Source organism: Diceros bicornis, chromosome 8, assembly GCF_020826845.1.
Source record: "Diceros bicornis minor isolate mBicDic1 chromosome 8, mDicBic1.mat.cur, whole genome shotgun sequence".
Taxonomy (NCBI): domain Eukaryota; kingdom Metazoa; phylum Chordata; class Mammalia; order Perissodactyla; family Rhinocerotidae; genus Diceros; species Diceros bicornis.
In genome coordinates, this window is record NC_080747.1 from 63,161,058 (window position 1) to 63,174,727 (window position 13,670).

At 39.2% G+C, this 13,670-nt stretch overlaps 1 long non-coding RNA gene and 1 other non-coding gene across 3 annotated transcripts in view; both read right to left on the reverse strand.

Annotated features, from left to right (window-relative positions):
- The window catches only part of LOC131409721 (uncharacterized), a 28,462-nt gene that overhangs the window by 4,735 nt on the left and 10,057 nt on the right, over positions 1-13,670 (reverse strand). For both annotated transcript variants that reach the window (XR_009220984.1, XR_009220985.1), the window contains one exon: positions 980-1,037. This is a non-coding gene — a long non-coding RNA (uncharacterized LOC131409721). The remainder of the gene's footprint in view (positions 1-979; positions 1,038-13,670) is intronic.
- Positions 9,050-9,156, reverse strand: LOC131409859 (U6 spliceosomal RNA). Its single transcript, XR_009221048.1, has one exon. It is a non-coding gene; the product is annotated as a U6 spliceosomal RNA (small nuclear RNA).

The following is a 13,670-nucleotide window of genomic DNA, read 5'->3' on the forward strand; positions in this document are numbered from 1 at the left end:
AGATGATCAATAAATGTTTGTTGAAAGATTACATTAAATAAACGTTTAGCTTATTCTATTTTGAAATCAGAATAACTTTTCTAATAGAAGGATACCAGTTTGGGCTCTGAAACAGTTCTTTTTTTCTTACTAACCAAAAAGATTTTATAGTATCTCTAAAAGTTATCTTAAAAAATTCTCTACTTATTCTCAGGAAATAGTCTACATAATCAAAAATCTGATTTAACAGGGCCGGCCCGGTGGCGCAAGCGGTTAAGTGCGCGCGCTCCGCTGCGGCGGCCCTGGGTTCGCTGGTTCGGATCCCGGGCGCGCACCGACGCACTGCTTGGTAAGCCATGCTGTGGCGGCGTCCCATATAAAGTGGAGGAAGATAGGCACCGACGTTAGCCCAGGGCCGTCTTCCTCAGCAAAAAAAAAAAAAAGAGGAGGATTGGCGGATGTTAGCTCAGGGCTGATCTCCTCATAAAAAAAAAAAAAAAAAAAAATCTGATTTAACAAATAAGCTGTATATATTTCAATTTCTAAAGGAATTATTAAATAAAGCATTTTATATTGGCAAAGCTTTTTCATATTATTTAATAAGCTATTCCTCACAACTATTCCTCTGGTGCTATTATCTGAGTTCAAAGGGAGTGATTAAAGGAATGAATGGATGGATGAATAAATGCTTTGCTTAAGATCCCAAAGGCAAGGAATGGCAAAGACAGGTTAGTGTTCACAGACCCTGTCTCCCCTGACTACTGTTTGGCCCCCTGAGCACTGCTGTCTCCCCAGAACAAAGAGGTAGCACTGGAATGCCTTTTTTCCATGGCAGTAAATAAGTGGGTCATCTGTTGTAGTAAATGCTTGGCAGGGAAAGATGAAAGACTAAGCCAGATAAGAAATGCCTGCTTACTGCAGGTACAGTTTAGCATCTTGGTTTATAATTTATCTATAGTAAATGTTATGATCACCATTAGCAATTCTTCACAGTCTTTACCTGTACAAACTCACATTTCTTCTCCAGCGCCAAAATATAATTTCCCTCTGTTCTATACCTGGCAAGAGAGAGACAGAGAGAGAGAGAGAAAGAGGGAGAGAATATGAACAAAGTTTAAATGGATCTGAATTATGAGATTTCTTTGCTATATTTTATTGAATTTCACATTTAAAAATTGATGGAATGGTTCTTACTGAAAGAAATATTGGTATTGATAAATATACTTTGAAGGAAGGAAGAGAAAATTAAGTTTTTGGCAGTAGGTCAGCTTTTACTAAATCTATTTCTCTTTCTTTTCCTTTCCTTTGAATGGATAGCTGAGCATTGTTTCACAGAGAGCGTTGTTTCCTACTTGATCAAGTGTTTTAAAACCTTTTGATATTTTTGACAAGCTTCCCAAAATTCATATCCTAAATAAAGTCTTTCTTTTGACTTTTTTCTTTGAGAATTTTCAAAGGGCCCTGGGACTTCTCAAAGAAATTCTCTCTTCCTATAAAGAGGGAGACACTAAATTAATTAGGTTTGTTTGGTAAGCTAAATTGCATGGGAAGCATTGTCAAGTAAATGATAAACTTTCTTAGGTTATATTGCATAGGTAAATATTATTCACTATTTTAACCCTGCTACCTTGCTTCCAACATTACAACAGGACAAGACCGTGTCTGCATTCTATTTAATTTGGTTTACAGATGGGTCTTACTTAAATAAGCAAGACATTATCAATCTGGATATGCTGTCCAGCCTCAAGAATGCCTGCTACTTTCTATTAACTCTGCTAACCCAGTAAAAGATTTCCTTCTACAGGCTCAAGAAATCACCATGGAAGAAGAGAAACAAATAATGTCAGTCAAAAGGGGAAATTTTTGACACCCCTCTCACAGATGTGGTTCAGGCCCAATAAGCAACCTATAGTACCTATTGGAGCACAATTGCCACTGCTCCAGGATATACACCAATTAACCCATTGGGCAACTGAAAAGGTAATTTTGTGGGGAAAGCAATACTTTTGAAAACTTTATCCCACAGCAGCCCATATAGCCTACGCTCATTGTGTTATATGCCCAAAATATAATCTAGGGAAACTATTTCATGAGTCACAAGGCCACTTTTCCCTTCCTAAGGTACCCTTTGAGGTATGGCAATTGGACTTTGTCCAAATGTCACCATCTTAAGGATATAAATATATCTTGTGATGATCTGTGTGTTCTCACATTGGGTTGAGGGCTTTCCTTGCAAAAGAGCCATGGCTTTAGACAAATTATTATTGGAGAGAATAATTCCTGTTTGGGGAAGTTCCTACTGAGTTACATAGTGACCAAGGAACTCATTTCACTGGACAAATAATTAAATCTATTTGTAATATTTGGCCAATAATGCAACATTTCCACTGCGCTTACCATCCCCCGTCCTCAGGATTGGTGGAAAGAACAAATGGCACAATAAAAACTCAATTGGCAAAGCTTTCAGAAGCATTTAATCTCTCATGGCCAAAAGCTCTTCCGCTAGTGCTCCTCAAACTTAGATCTACACCCTTTGGTAAACATCAGCTGTCTCCTTTCAAGATAGTAACTGGACTTAGAGGAAGAAATGTATGAACCAACTTTGCCTAAAGGAAGTATCTTAATTATCGTCAAGGTCTTATTGTGGCACTTCAAAAAGAAAAAAAAGAGAGGTTGGGAGCTGATTCTTTTCACAGAGAGCTCCCAGACCTTAAGGATCATGGACCTGGAGAATTTATTTATCAAAAGAGGCATCAAATAAAAGACTCTTTGCAGCCCTGTTGGAAAGGACCATACCAGATACTTTTAACCAGTTCATGCGCTGCAGAATCAAAAGGCATAGACTCATGGATTCACATTTCTCGTTTTAAAAAGAGACTTTTCCACCTGAGTGGGTTTCAGTTCCTATTTCTGATGCCCGACGTCAACTGACCAATGCAAATATCTCCAAACCTGGATGAGAAGAAGACGGCATCTGTTGTAGACAGCTGTCCCAAGACTCCGGACTGGGCCTGTATTCCCAACCTTAAATCTCCTCATTTAAACCTTTGTTATGCTTAAACTGTATACCTATTTTATAATTGTTCCATTTAAGGTTTTCAGAATACTCTCAAACTTAAAGAAAGTAATTGATTTGGAACAGACTGGTGGAAGGCCAGGCATTTATCGGGTAGCTCCTAACGGAACTCAGTGGTTATGTGGAACAAATCTCTGGCCTTGGCTACTGCCTGGATGGCTAAAACACTACACCCCGAGCTTCCCTTGGATGCAGGGAAGGATTCACTGAGCAACATCTGTTGCCAATCTCTCTCTCTTTAAGGCCAGATGGGCTCATTCAGAGTTCCACGGGTATGACCACGGAGCAGCTAGCTATATTTGTTCCTTCTTTGGGCCTAGAGGGGTGTCATATCGCATACAGAAGCCCTTAACAGTTGTCAAGCAGGAATAGTCTTTTTAAATACTAAAATGTCTTTAATGAGGAAGGCTGTCCTTCAAAATAGAATGGCCTTAGATATTCTTACAGCATCCCAAGGTGGTACATATATAGCATTCAAACTGAACGATGTGTTTTTATACCTGATGAGTTTTCCAGTGCATCATCTCTGAAAGCCTTGAGTGATCCTACCTGGTCTTTTTTTTTTTTTTTTATAATTTTATTTATTTATTTTCCCCCCAAAGCCCCTATTTATTTTTTCCCCAAAGCCCCAGTAGATAGTTGTATGTCATAGTTGCACATCCTTCTAGTTGCTGTATGTGGGATGCGGCCTCAGCATGGCCGGAGAAGCGGTGCCTCGGTGCGCGCCCGGGATCTGAACCTGGGCCGCCAGCAGCAGAGCGCGCGCACTTCACTGCTGAGCCAAGGGGCCGGCCCATACCTGGTCTTGATTTGTTTAGTCGGCTCCCTTCCAATATTGGCTTCCATTTGCGGCCCAATTGAAATTCCTATTTCTATTACTCCTTGGAATTCTTGTATTAGTCATAATATTCACACTAATTACTGTTTTCTTTACTCATTGTTGTAAGACTAGCATGCTAGCTAGAGTAACGATTGCTCAGTGATGTGAGATGGTTGATCGATCTTACAACCCAGGATGAATCTCCTTGTCTTATTAAGGCTATGCCTAAGAATTCATTTTTAAGCTAATCTTTTCAAGTATTGGATTACTTGTTCTATAATTGTTATAAACAATGTAACTATAGGAAGTCATGTAAAAGCACATGTGCAATGTTTGTGTGATAATCTAAAAATAATTGACAAATTACATAACATATGAAACATTTCCCTTAATATATACCTCTATGCTTGTCCACTATATCCGACTATTTCCCCCCAATGTGGATAACTGGGCAAATTGATGAAACAAAAGCCTAGCACCGAGGGACATGATGGACCCAGGGCAGGCAGCAACCACCCTGGCACAGAGGGACAATATTTTGATCAGCAATGCCTTCTATTGAAAGATTATTGATCAAAAGGGGGAAATGACAAGAAATTCTCACCTATTGAGGTATACCTCAATACCAAATAGGTAACTATTTGGGTTCAAAACTGATTCAGCTTGAACTAAAAAGCCTGACTTATAGCCTATCAAACATACATTGTACATCTGCTTAACCATTAAAGAATACACTCTTTTTTTTTTACTTTTTAATTTTTTTGTATGTGAGGAAGATCAGCCCTGACCTAACATCTGCCAATCCTCCTCTTTTTGCTGAGGAAGACTGGCCCCAGGCTAACATCCGTGCCCATCTTCCTCCACTTTATATGGGACCCCACCACAGCATGGCTTGACAAGCGGTGCGTCGGTGCGCGCCCGGGACCAGGACCCTAACCGGCGAACCCAGGGCCGCTGCAGCAGAGCACGTGCACTTAACCGCTTGCGCCACGGGGCTGGCCCCAAGAATATGCTCTCTTAAAATAAGAATACATACTTCCTCTTCTATGCCCTATTGGTAACGCCCGGATTAGTCCCTTCTCTGACATCATGGTCATGTTGACCTGATAATTTGCAACTGAATACCTCTTTGAAATTTTGATGAAAATGTATCCTGGGTGTGTTTAATGTATGTAGTTTGTTCTAAAAAGATATGACTGCACTGAAAACCATGCTGCTCCGGAATGCTTTCTAAGGCCTTCCCGGGTTATAATCCTCACTCTGGCTCAAGTAAACTCACTTTATTTCTCTTATCTATAGAATGGTTATTGGTTATTTTGTGTTGACACCTTATTACATTTCTATTGAGTCGTTTCCCATAGTTTTTTGGAATTAAGCTAGTTGCTGTGGGGGGAAACTTGTTTGTCTGCAGAAATGAGTTTTTCCTCCACTTTATTTAGTGTTCGCATGAATTTTTATTCAATTTCTTGGGCTTTGGATATTTACTTCATCTTTTGTGTTCCGAACAGCATTTTTCCTTCCACCTATTGTTCATGTGAATTAGGCATTCACAGTCACATTTACAAACTGTTCTGGAAATTAAAAGTTTCCTTTGTGGCATGTAACTCCTAGAACACAATCCACCCTTAGTGGGTGCCCGTTATGCCTGGTACCTCTCCCAGTCTAAGCACCAGTACAGGTGCTTGGCCGACACCAATGTTGAAGGACAGCTTTTGACTAATAGGCAGAAAATCCCTCTTGTTTCATAGTTCTATTTAGAACATGAATGTTCTTTAAAGGATTTCTGTTTTGTTTTGTTTTTTTCCATTTCAAACTCTTGTTCTTAGCTTTATCTGCCTCTTTGAAGTATTGACCAGCCTCATGTCTCAGTATAATCACTGATAAATGTACGTTATTATTGTGCTGGCTTTAATTCTCTACTAAAATTTAAATATATTTCAGGTATTATTAATATCCATTTACAATGTTCTTTTGATTCTTAATATGGAACAAATCCTGCTGGATAACATTATACAAAACAGCAATTTGATTTACTGACAGTAAACCTAAGTAATTTCTACCCCATGGATTTTGCATTTTTTTAAATGTCAAAATCTCCCATGTAGTTAGTTACAACCAGAAATGACGCAAAAATTGAAATGCTTTTATTTAAATATTGTTACAGCATTAAAAAATTTTGCCTGACTTTCTAATATAAAATGTCTAATGGAATGGGCTGGCCCCGTGGCTTAGCGGTTAAGTGTGTGCGCTCCGCTGCTGGTGACCCAGGTTCAGATCCCGGGCGCACACTGACGCACTGCTTCTCTGGCCATGCTGAGGCCGCGTCCCACATACAGCAACTAGAAGGATGTGCAGCTATGACATACAACTATGTACTGGGGCTTTGGGGGGGAAAATAAATAAATAAATAAAACTAAAAAAAAAAAAAAAATGTTTAATGGAAGTCCCTCTGTACTGAAGATGCAACCCACTTCCAGACTTTTATTTAGGAAAAGATCATTTAGAAATAATTGCTTTTATTACTGTTGCATTTTCTCATTTTTTAAAGAATGCAGCAGGTATCACTAACTTTTATGGGTGTCAAAGGAGCTTTGTGATGAAATTATTACTGTTTCTCCCTTGTCTTTATCAAAACCCTTCAATCTCCAAGGAATGCAGTGATAAATCAAGCTCCTTAGCTTAGCAAGCAAGGGCTGCTTTTTCTGCCAGTCTCCCACAATTCTTTCCTAGTTCGCAAACATCCTAAACCATTTGCTTTCCCAGAACCCTCTCTGACAGTCCCTGCTTTTGGAAATGCCAAACCCCACCCACAATCCCCTTGCCCCTGGCCGTATTACAAAATCCTTCCATTACAAACTCAGCTGTGAAGGCCTCATTGTGAATACCAACATCCTTCTGAGTTAGTTTGTGATTCCTCTAAGTAGCAGTGATTTTCTAAGTGTGGTCCCCTACAGGCAGCATCAGCATCACCTCATCACCTGGGAATTTGTTAGAAATAGAAATTCTCTGGTCACACCCTAGACCTAGTGAATTAGAAATCTGGGAGTGATGTCTACTGTGGGTTTTAACAAGCCCTTTTCTGGTGATTCTCACCCACAGCCCCAAGGGCAGAAATCAACTAATAGCCATCTCACTATCTTCAGACTCTCACTGGTTTTCATAGTAGGTGCTCAATAAAGCTGTTATATAAAACCAATCCTTCTAAACAAACAAAAAAAGTCAGCTAAAATCGCTTAATTAAAATAAATTAATCTGAAGTCAATTTTCCCAAAGCTTATTCACCTAATGATCAGAGTTTTTTGTGTGTGTGAGGAAGATTAGCCCTGGGCTAACGTGTGTTGCCAATCCTCCTCTTTTTGCTGAGGAAGACTGGCCTTGGGCTAACATCCATGCCCATCCTCTTCTACTTTATATGAGATGCCGCCACAGCTCGGCTTGACAAGCAGCGGGGCTGTCCACACTCAGGATCCAAACCTGCGAAGCCCGGGCCTCTGAAGCAGAGCCTGCAAACAACCGCTACACCACCGCTACACCACCAGGCCGGGTCCAATGATCAGGCTTGTTAATGATCAATTTACCTAAGATTCAGCCTCCTTTGAGTGTTTTTTACATCCTTACCAGTTTCCATAGCTACACATTCTTCAAGCCACTAATGAAATCTCTACTCATTTGAAAATCTGAGATTTCCCCCACCTGGGCAAAGTCGTTGTCTCTTATTTGTTCCCAAGGTGAGTTAGCTGCAGGTTTCTCTCCTAACATGAATTTCTTGTGAGAAGAACTCTTTTTTTTCTTTTTCTGTCTTATACAATGCCTTGTGTATAGCAGACATTTGAGAAATGCTTGTTGATTTCCATGAAAGTGTAGTACGATAGTTGAGAGTATAGACTGGAGCCAAACCTTGTGTTCAAATGCCACCTCTTTACTTGCTAGCTGTACGATTTTGGGCAAGTTTTTAAAAAATGACTCTATGCCTCAATCTCCTTATCTATAAAATGGGCATAATATAATAGTACTCACCTCATAGAGTTGTCATAGAATAAAATGAGTTTATGTGTATGGAGTGCCTAGAATAGTGCCAGGCATGTAGTAAGCATTATCTAAGGATTAGTTATTATTATTTCTTTAGTTTTCAAATCCTATTTCTGCCTTTATTCATCTATCTGTTTATGTTTCTTCATTCCTTTTTCAATGTTCCTTGTTCTTACTTTATTCCCTCTGTCTCATTTGGATTTAATAGAATAATTTTATCACAAAAAATAAAATATTATCACTTTTTAAAAGTTACGATGCATGCTACAAATAGTTCATGTTCTCTGACCTAGTAATTGTCCTTCTAGAACACCAGCTTATCATTATTATTTTTGTTTTTGCTGAGGAAGATTCACCCTGAGCTAACATCTGTTGTCAATCTTCCTCTTTTTGCTTGAGGAAGATCTGCCCTGAGCTAACATCCGTGTCAATCTTCCTCTACTTTGTATGTGAGTCACTGCCACAAGCGGTGTAAGTCTGTGCCCAGGAACTGGACCCGGGCCCCTGAAGCAGAGCATGCCGAACTTAACCACTAGGCCACGGGGCTGGCCCCCATCTTATTTTTTTTAATGGTCAAAAACGTAACAAAAATTTATGGACAAAAATATTCATTTTAGCATTATTAACAATAGTTGAGTTCTATACATATTTTGGATACATCTTTTATCAAATATGTGGCTTGCAAATATTTTCTCTCAGTGTGTCGCTTGTCTTCTCATTCTGTTAACATGTCTTTCACAGAATAAAACTTTTTAATTTTAATAAAGTCCAATTTATCAATTTTTTTCTTTCATAGATTGTGCCTTTGGTGTTATATCTAACATCTCATGGCCAAACCTAAGGTCACCTAGATTTTCTCCTATGTTTTCTTCTAGAAGTCTTATAGTTTTGTGTTGTACATTTAGGTCTATGATCCATTTTGAGGTAATTTGCGTCAAGTGTAAGGTATGTGTTGCGATTCATTTTTTCTGCATATAGATGTTCAATTTTCCCAGCACCATTTGCTTAAAAGACTATTCCGGGGTTTTTTTTCCTGCTCATTTTTAAATTTGCATTTATTTACTTTTAAATTTTTATCTATCTATTTATTTTTATTGAGGACATTATATTAATTTCAGGTGTACATCATTATATTTCAACTTCTGAAAAATATGGAACACTTCACAAATTTGCATGTCATCCTTTCACAGGGCCCATGCTGATCTTCTCTGTATTATTCCAATTATTGTATATGTGCTGCCAAAGTGAGCACTGTTCTGTTGTTTTTATGTATTTTTTATTTTTTTTTTATTTTTTTTTTGAGGAAGATCAGCCCTGAGCTAACATCCATGCCAATCCTCCTCTTTTTGCTGAGGAAGACATGCCCCGAGCTAACATCCATTGCCAATCTTCCTCCTTTTTTCCCTTTTTCTCCCCAAACCCCCAGTAGATAGTTGTATGTCATAGTTGCACATCCTTCTAGTTACTGTATGTGGGACGCAGCCTCAGCACGGCCAGACAAGCGGTGCCTCGCTGCGCGGCCAGGATCCAAACCCAGGCCGCCAGTAGCGGAGTGTGCACACTTAACGGACAAGCCACAGGGCTGGCCCCTATTCCGTTGTTTTTAATGTCAAATTCTATCCTTTCTCTTATGAGAAAACACAATCTCTTTATAGTGTGATTCAATGTTTTACTTCTTTTGACAGAAGAAAACTTTTCTTTTTTTTTTTTTAATTTTATTTATTTATTTTTTTCCCCCAAAGCCCCAGTAGATAGTTGTATGTTATAGCTGCACATCCTTCTAGTTGCTGTGTGTGGGACGCGGACTCAGCATGGCCAGAGAAGCAGTGTGTCGGTATGCACCCGGGATCCGAACCCAGGCCGCCAGCAGCGGAGCGCGCATACCTAACCACTAAGCCACCAGGCTGGCCCAGAAAACTTCTTTTCTAACTCGATTGGAATTAGTGGTTGGTTAGTTAATCATATAAAATAATAACCTCATACCTAAAACATTTTTTTCACTTAAAATCTATAAAACTCATTGATTTGCTAAAATCTTCTTTGAATATGGATCTGCTGATTGTTGTTCTGAATTGTCTTTTTTTTTTTTAATAAAACACACACATAATGCATTGCCCATGATTATGCAGTGTTTTCAGCTACAACTCAGACTTCTTAGGTTTAAAACTGTGCTCCACCATGGAATTATTTAGAGTATCTTAACCTCTCTGAGCTTTAATTTTCTCATCTGTAAAATGAGAGTAATAATAGTACCTATATCATAAAAGAATAAAATGAGTTAATATATGTTAATCACTTGGAACATTTGTCCGGCACAGAGTAAGGGTGATATAGGAATTCGCATTAAAGTGGAACAAGCATGTGTGAAGCACTCTGAAGGAAGAATCCTTTTAAATTTTTATTCTTGGGCCGGCCCTGTGGCTTAGCGGTTAAGTGAGCACACTCCACTACTGGCGGCCCGGGGTTCGGATCCTGGGCACGCACCGACACACCGCTTCTCCCGCCATGCTGCGGCCGCGTACCACATACAGCAACTAGAAGAATGTGCAACTATGACATACAACTATCTACTGTGGCTTTGGAGGAAAAAATGGAGGAGGATTGGCAATAGATGTTAGCTCAGAGCCGGTCTTCCTCAGCAAAAAGAGGAGGATTAGCATGGATGTTAGCTCAGGGCTGATCTTCCTCACAAAAATAAATAAATAAATAAATAAATAAATAAATAAATAAATAAATAAATAAATAAATAAAGCTATCTAAATTTTTATTCTTTTTTCTATATTTTTACAGTTGCCTTGTTACCCCAAATTTGGCAACAATGGTTTCTAACAGCTTGCCTTTATCAAGTCTTTCCAAAGCTCTTAGATTAATTTTCGTATTAAAAAAAAAACACTTTTTTCTTTCTTGTACACATAGTTCATCAACAAATATAAACAGATTTGGGAAAATAAACTCTTGAGTATAAAACTCTACTAGTGGAAGAATTGGTGGGGATTACTAGCCAAGTTTGCAAGGTGCTGTCGGAATCAGTCAATATTTTTACCAAAACACTGGAAAGGTTCAGTTAATTTGATTAATTGATTACATTAAAGTTGGTTAATAGAGTGTGTACTACAAATGCAACAAAATCATGTTTCTTTGTTTTGTGTGTGAGGAAGATTAGCCCTGAGCTAACATCTGCCAATCCTCCTCTTTTTGCTGAGGAATATTGGCCCTGGGCTAACATCCATGCCCATCTTCCTCTACTTTATATGTGGGACGCCTGCCACAAGCTTGATAAGCAGTACATAGGTCCGTGCCTAGGATCCGAACCTGTGAACCCTGGGCTGCTGAAGCTGAGCACGCAAACTTAACCACTATGCCACTGGACCATCTTCCCTTATCACTATTTTTAAGCCAACAGTGACTAGACTGTGGCAAATTTTAAATTGGCACTGAGATGCTCCAATGCACAAACCAGTATAAAAAGTTTTAGCACTTTCAAAATCAGTATAAAGTTTTTCTCAGCAATGAAGATTCCATTTAGTGCATTATGACCTCAGTATAATAACACTTTAATAAATTAAGTAGGGCCAGCCCCATGGCCTAGTGGTTAACTTCGGTGTGCTCCACTTTGGCTGCCCGGGTTCTGTTCCTGGGCACAGACCTACGCCACTTGTCTGTTAGTGGCCATGCTGTGGTGGCAGCTCACATACAAAATAGAGGTAGACTGGCAGCGGATGTTAGCTCAGGGTGAATCTTCCTCAGCAAATTAATTAATAAATTAATTAAATAAAGTGTTCCATTTATTTTCATATGTAATGCAGGAGGTCAAGTTTAAAAAATCGGTTGGAATGGTAGTAGATGGGCTTCAAATAAGAATTCTGGACTGAGGATAAAAAAAAGTCTCAGCTAGCACTATACTACATTCTGCAGCATATAAAACTAATTCAAACTGGACAAAACACACTACAGAATTCAAACAAAAAATTTTTAATAATCCATTCATTTAAAAAGCATAATTGAGCTGAGATAAAGTTACCGAAAGCTAGTCTACCTAAACCAGTTTGACTAAGAGTTTCTAATGTGTTCAAAAGTATATAAAATAAAAATACAAATAGACAATCAGGATGCAAAACATCCACCCACTTACAAAAAGTAGCAAATTGTATAAATAATTATTAAACATACAAGGTTGAGATGGAAAGACCCTTAATAAATTGCTTAAAATATGAAAGGCAAATGGACCTTATCTAAGATTTTAGTCAGACCCTTACAAGTGGTAGTTTCAAAGCTTTGGCCTGGTGTTTTTCCTAATGAAACAACCATTAAGAGGTTTATTCTTCAGCACTAGGCCTATTTCTCACTCTGACAGACTCCAGAGGACATAATTTGAAGAGGAGTGGGAGTAGAGGTTGCAAACTCAAGCATCTGCTGGGTCTTGGCAGACACTGTGAATGAGTGAAATGCCTAGAAAGGTGATACAGTGATGATGATTGTGGTGTAGAAGAGTTGATGCCCTATCTAAAAAGGGCAATGTCTATGCAGCTCCAATGGGTCAAGGCCATGTAGAAATATGGGCCCAGTATGGCTTGGTCCGCTGATTATTTTCAAAAGAAGATAGAAAGCCAGATTTTTAGCTTAATTAGTTGTCAATTCAATTAAAAAAATATTTGTGAGCAATACTGTATTAAAGCATACTGTCTCTGAGAATTCATATTTCTCCTTAGGAGATGTGTGTCTGTGTGTGAGTGTGTGCATGCATACATCTGTGTGTGTATGTATGATCTAATAATTATCTGCTAGATAATTGAAAGAATAAAGAGGCATTTTTGCAACTCACACTTGAGAGAAAAGTTAAAGAAGATCGGACTGCAGTGCATATGTCCTTGGGGACTGTTCTACAGTCCTTGGAGAGTACTAATGGACATAAAGAACTGTCCTGTTGGAATCTCTTATTCTTGACTAAACGACTCCAAATATTGGACGTGTATTGTTAGAAGGATTGTAAATCATGGAGTAAGGCCATCCCTTTTACCTATGGAAGGGCTTTCAGCAAAGATGAATGTATAGCATTGCACAGTGGAAGTACAATGAAGGTGGTGATCGTACAGTAAGACACAGACCTCAGGACAGAGTTAAGAACTAAAGTCAGCCATAAGAGGACCTGCTGTGAATGGTTTGACGTCTTGCCTTTGTTTCCTTTTCTACTACGGAAATTGTTATTATTAGCATAGTGTTAAAATTTTTTCAATAACATATATAATTCTCTTTGTTTATCCCATCCCTTCAGTTAAAGTCTGATGGAGCGATATATTGACTAGGTGTTTGTATTAGTCAAAGGCTTGGCAGGAAATAAATGGTAAATTCAGAGTTTAACTGAAGAGGGTTTAACAAGGGGGACTATTTACAGAGGTGTGAGCAGGGTTAAGGGCACCAACAAAGGATGTTGATATAAATACGGACTAGCAAGGCTGGCAGCTACCACCGCATCTAGGTCTGAAGGAGTGAGGGGACACGTGGTGTTATGAGAACTGGGTGAGAGCCGGAGCTACGGAAGAAGGGCTGCCTGGAAGAAGCAGGGGCCATGGAGGAATGCAGCCACCTCAGGACCACAGCCAGACAGGAGGGAGCAGGGTAACACCCTGGCCTCTTTCTTCCTGCACTCTATCTCTTGCTGGCCCTTCCCACCATCAAACCCAGTGAGAAGCCAGAGGGGAAGGGAGCCCCAGTGGTTCAGTTCAAAAGGGTCAGTCTCCAAGGGTACACAAAGCAAGGTGGACAAGG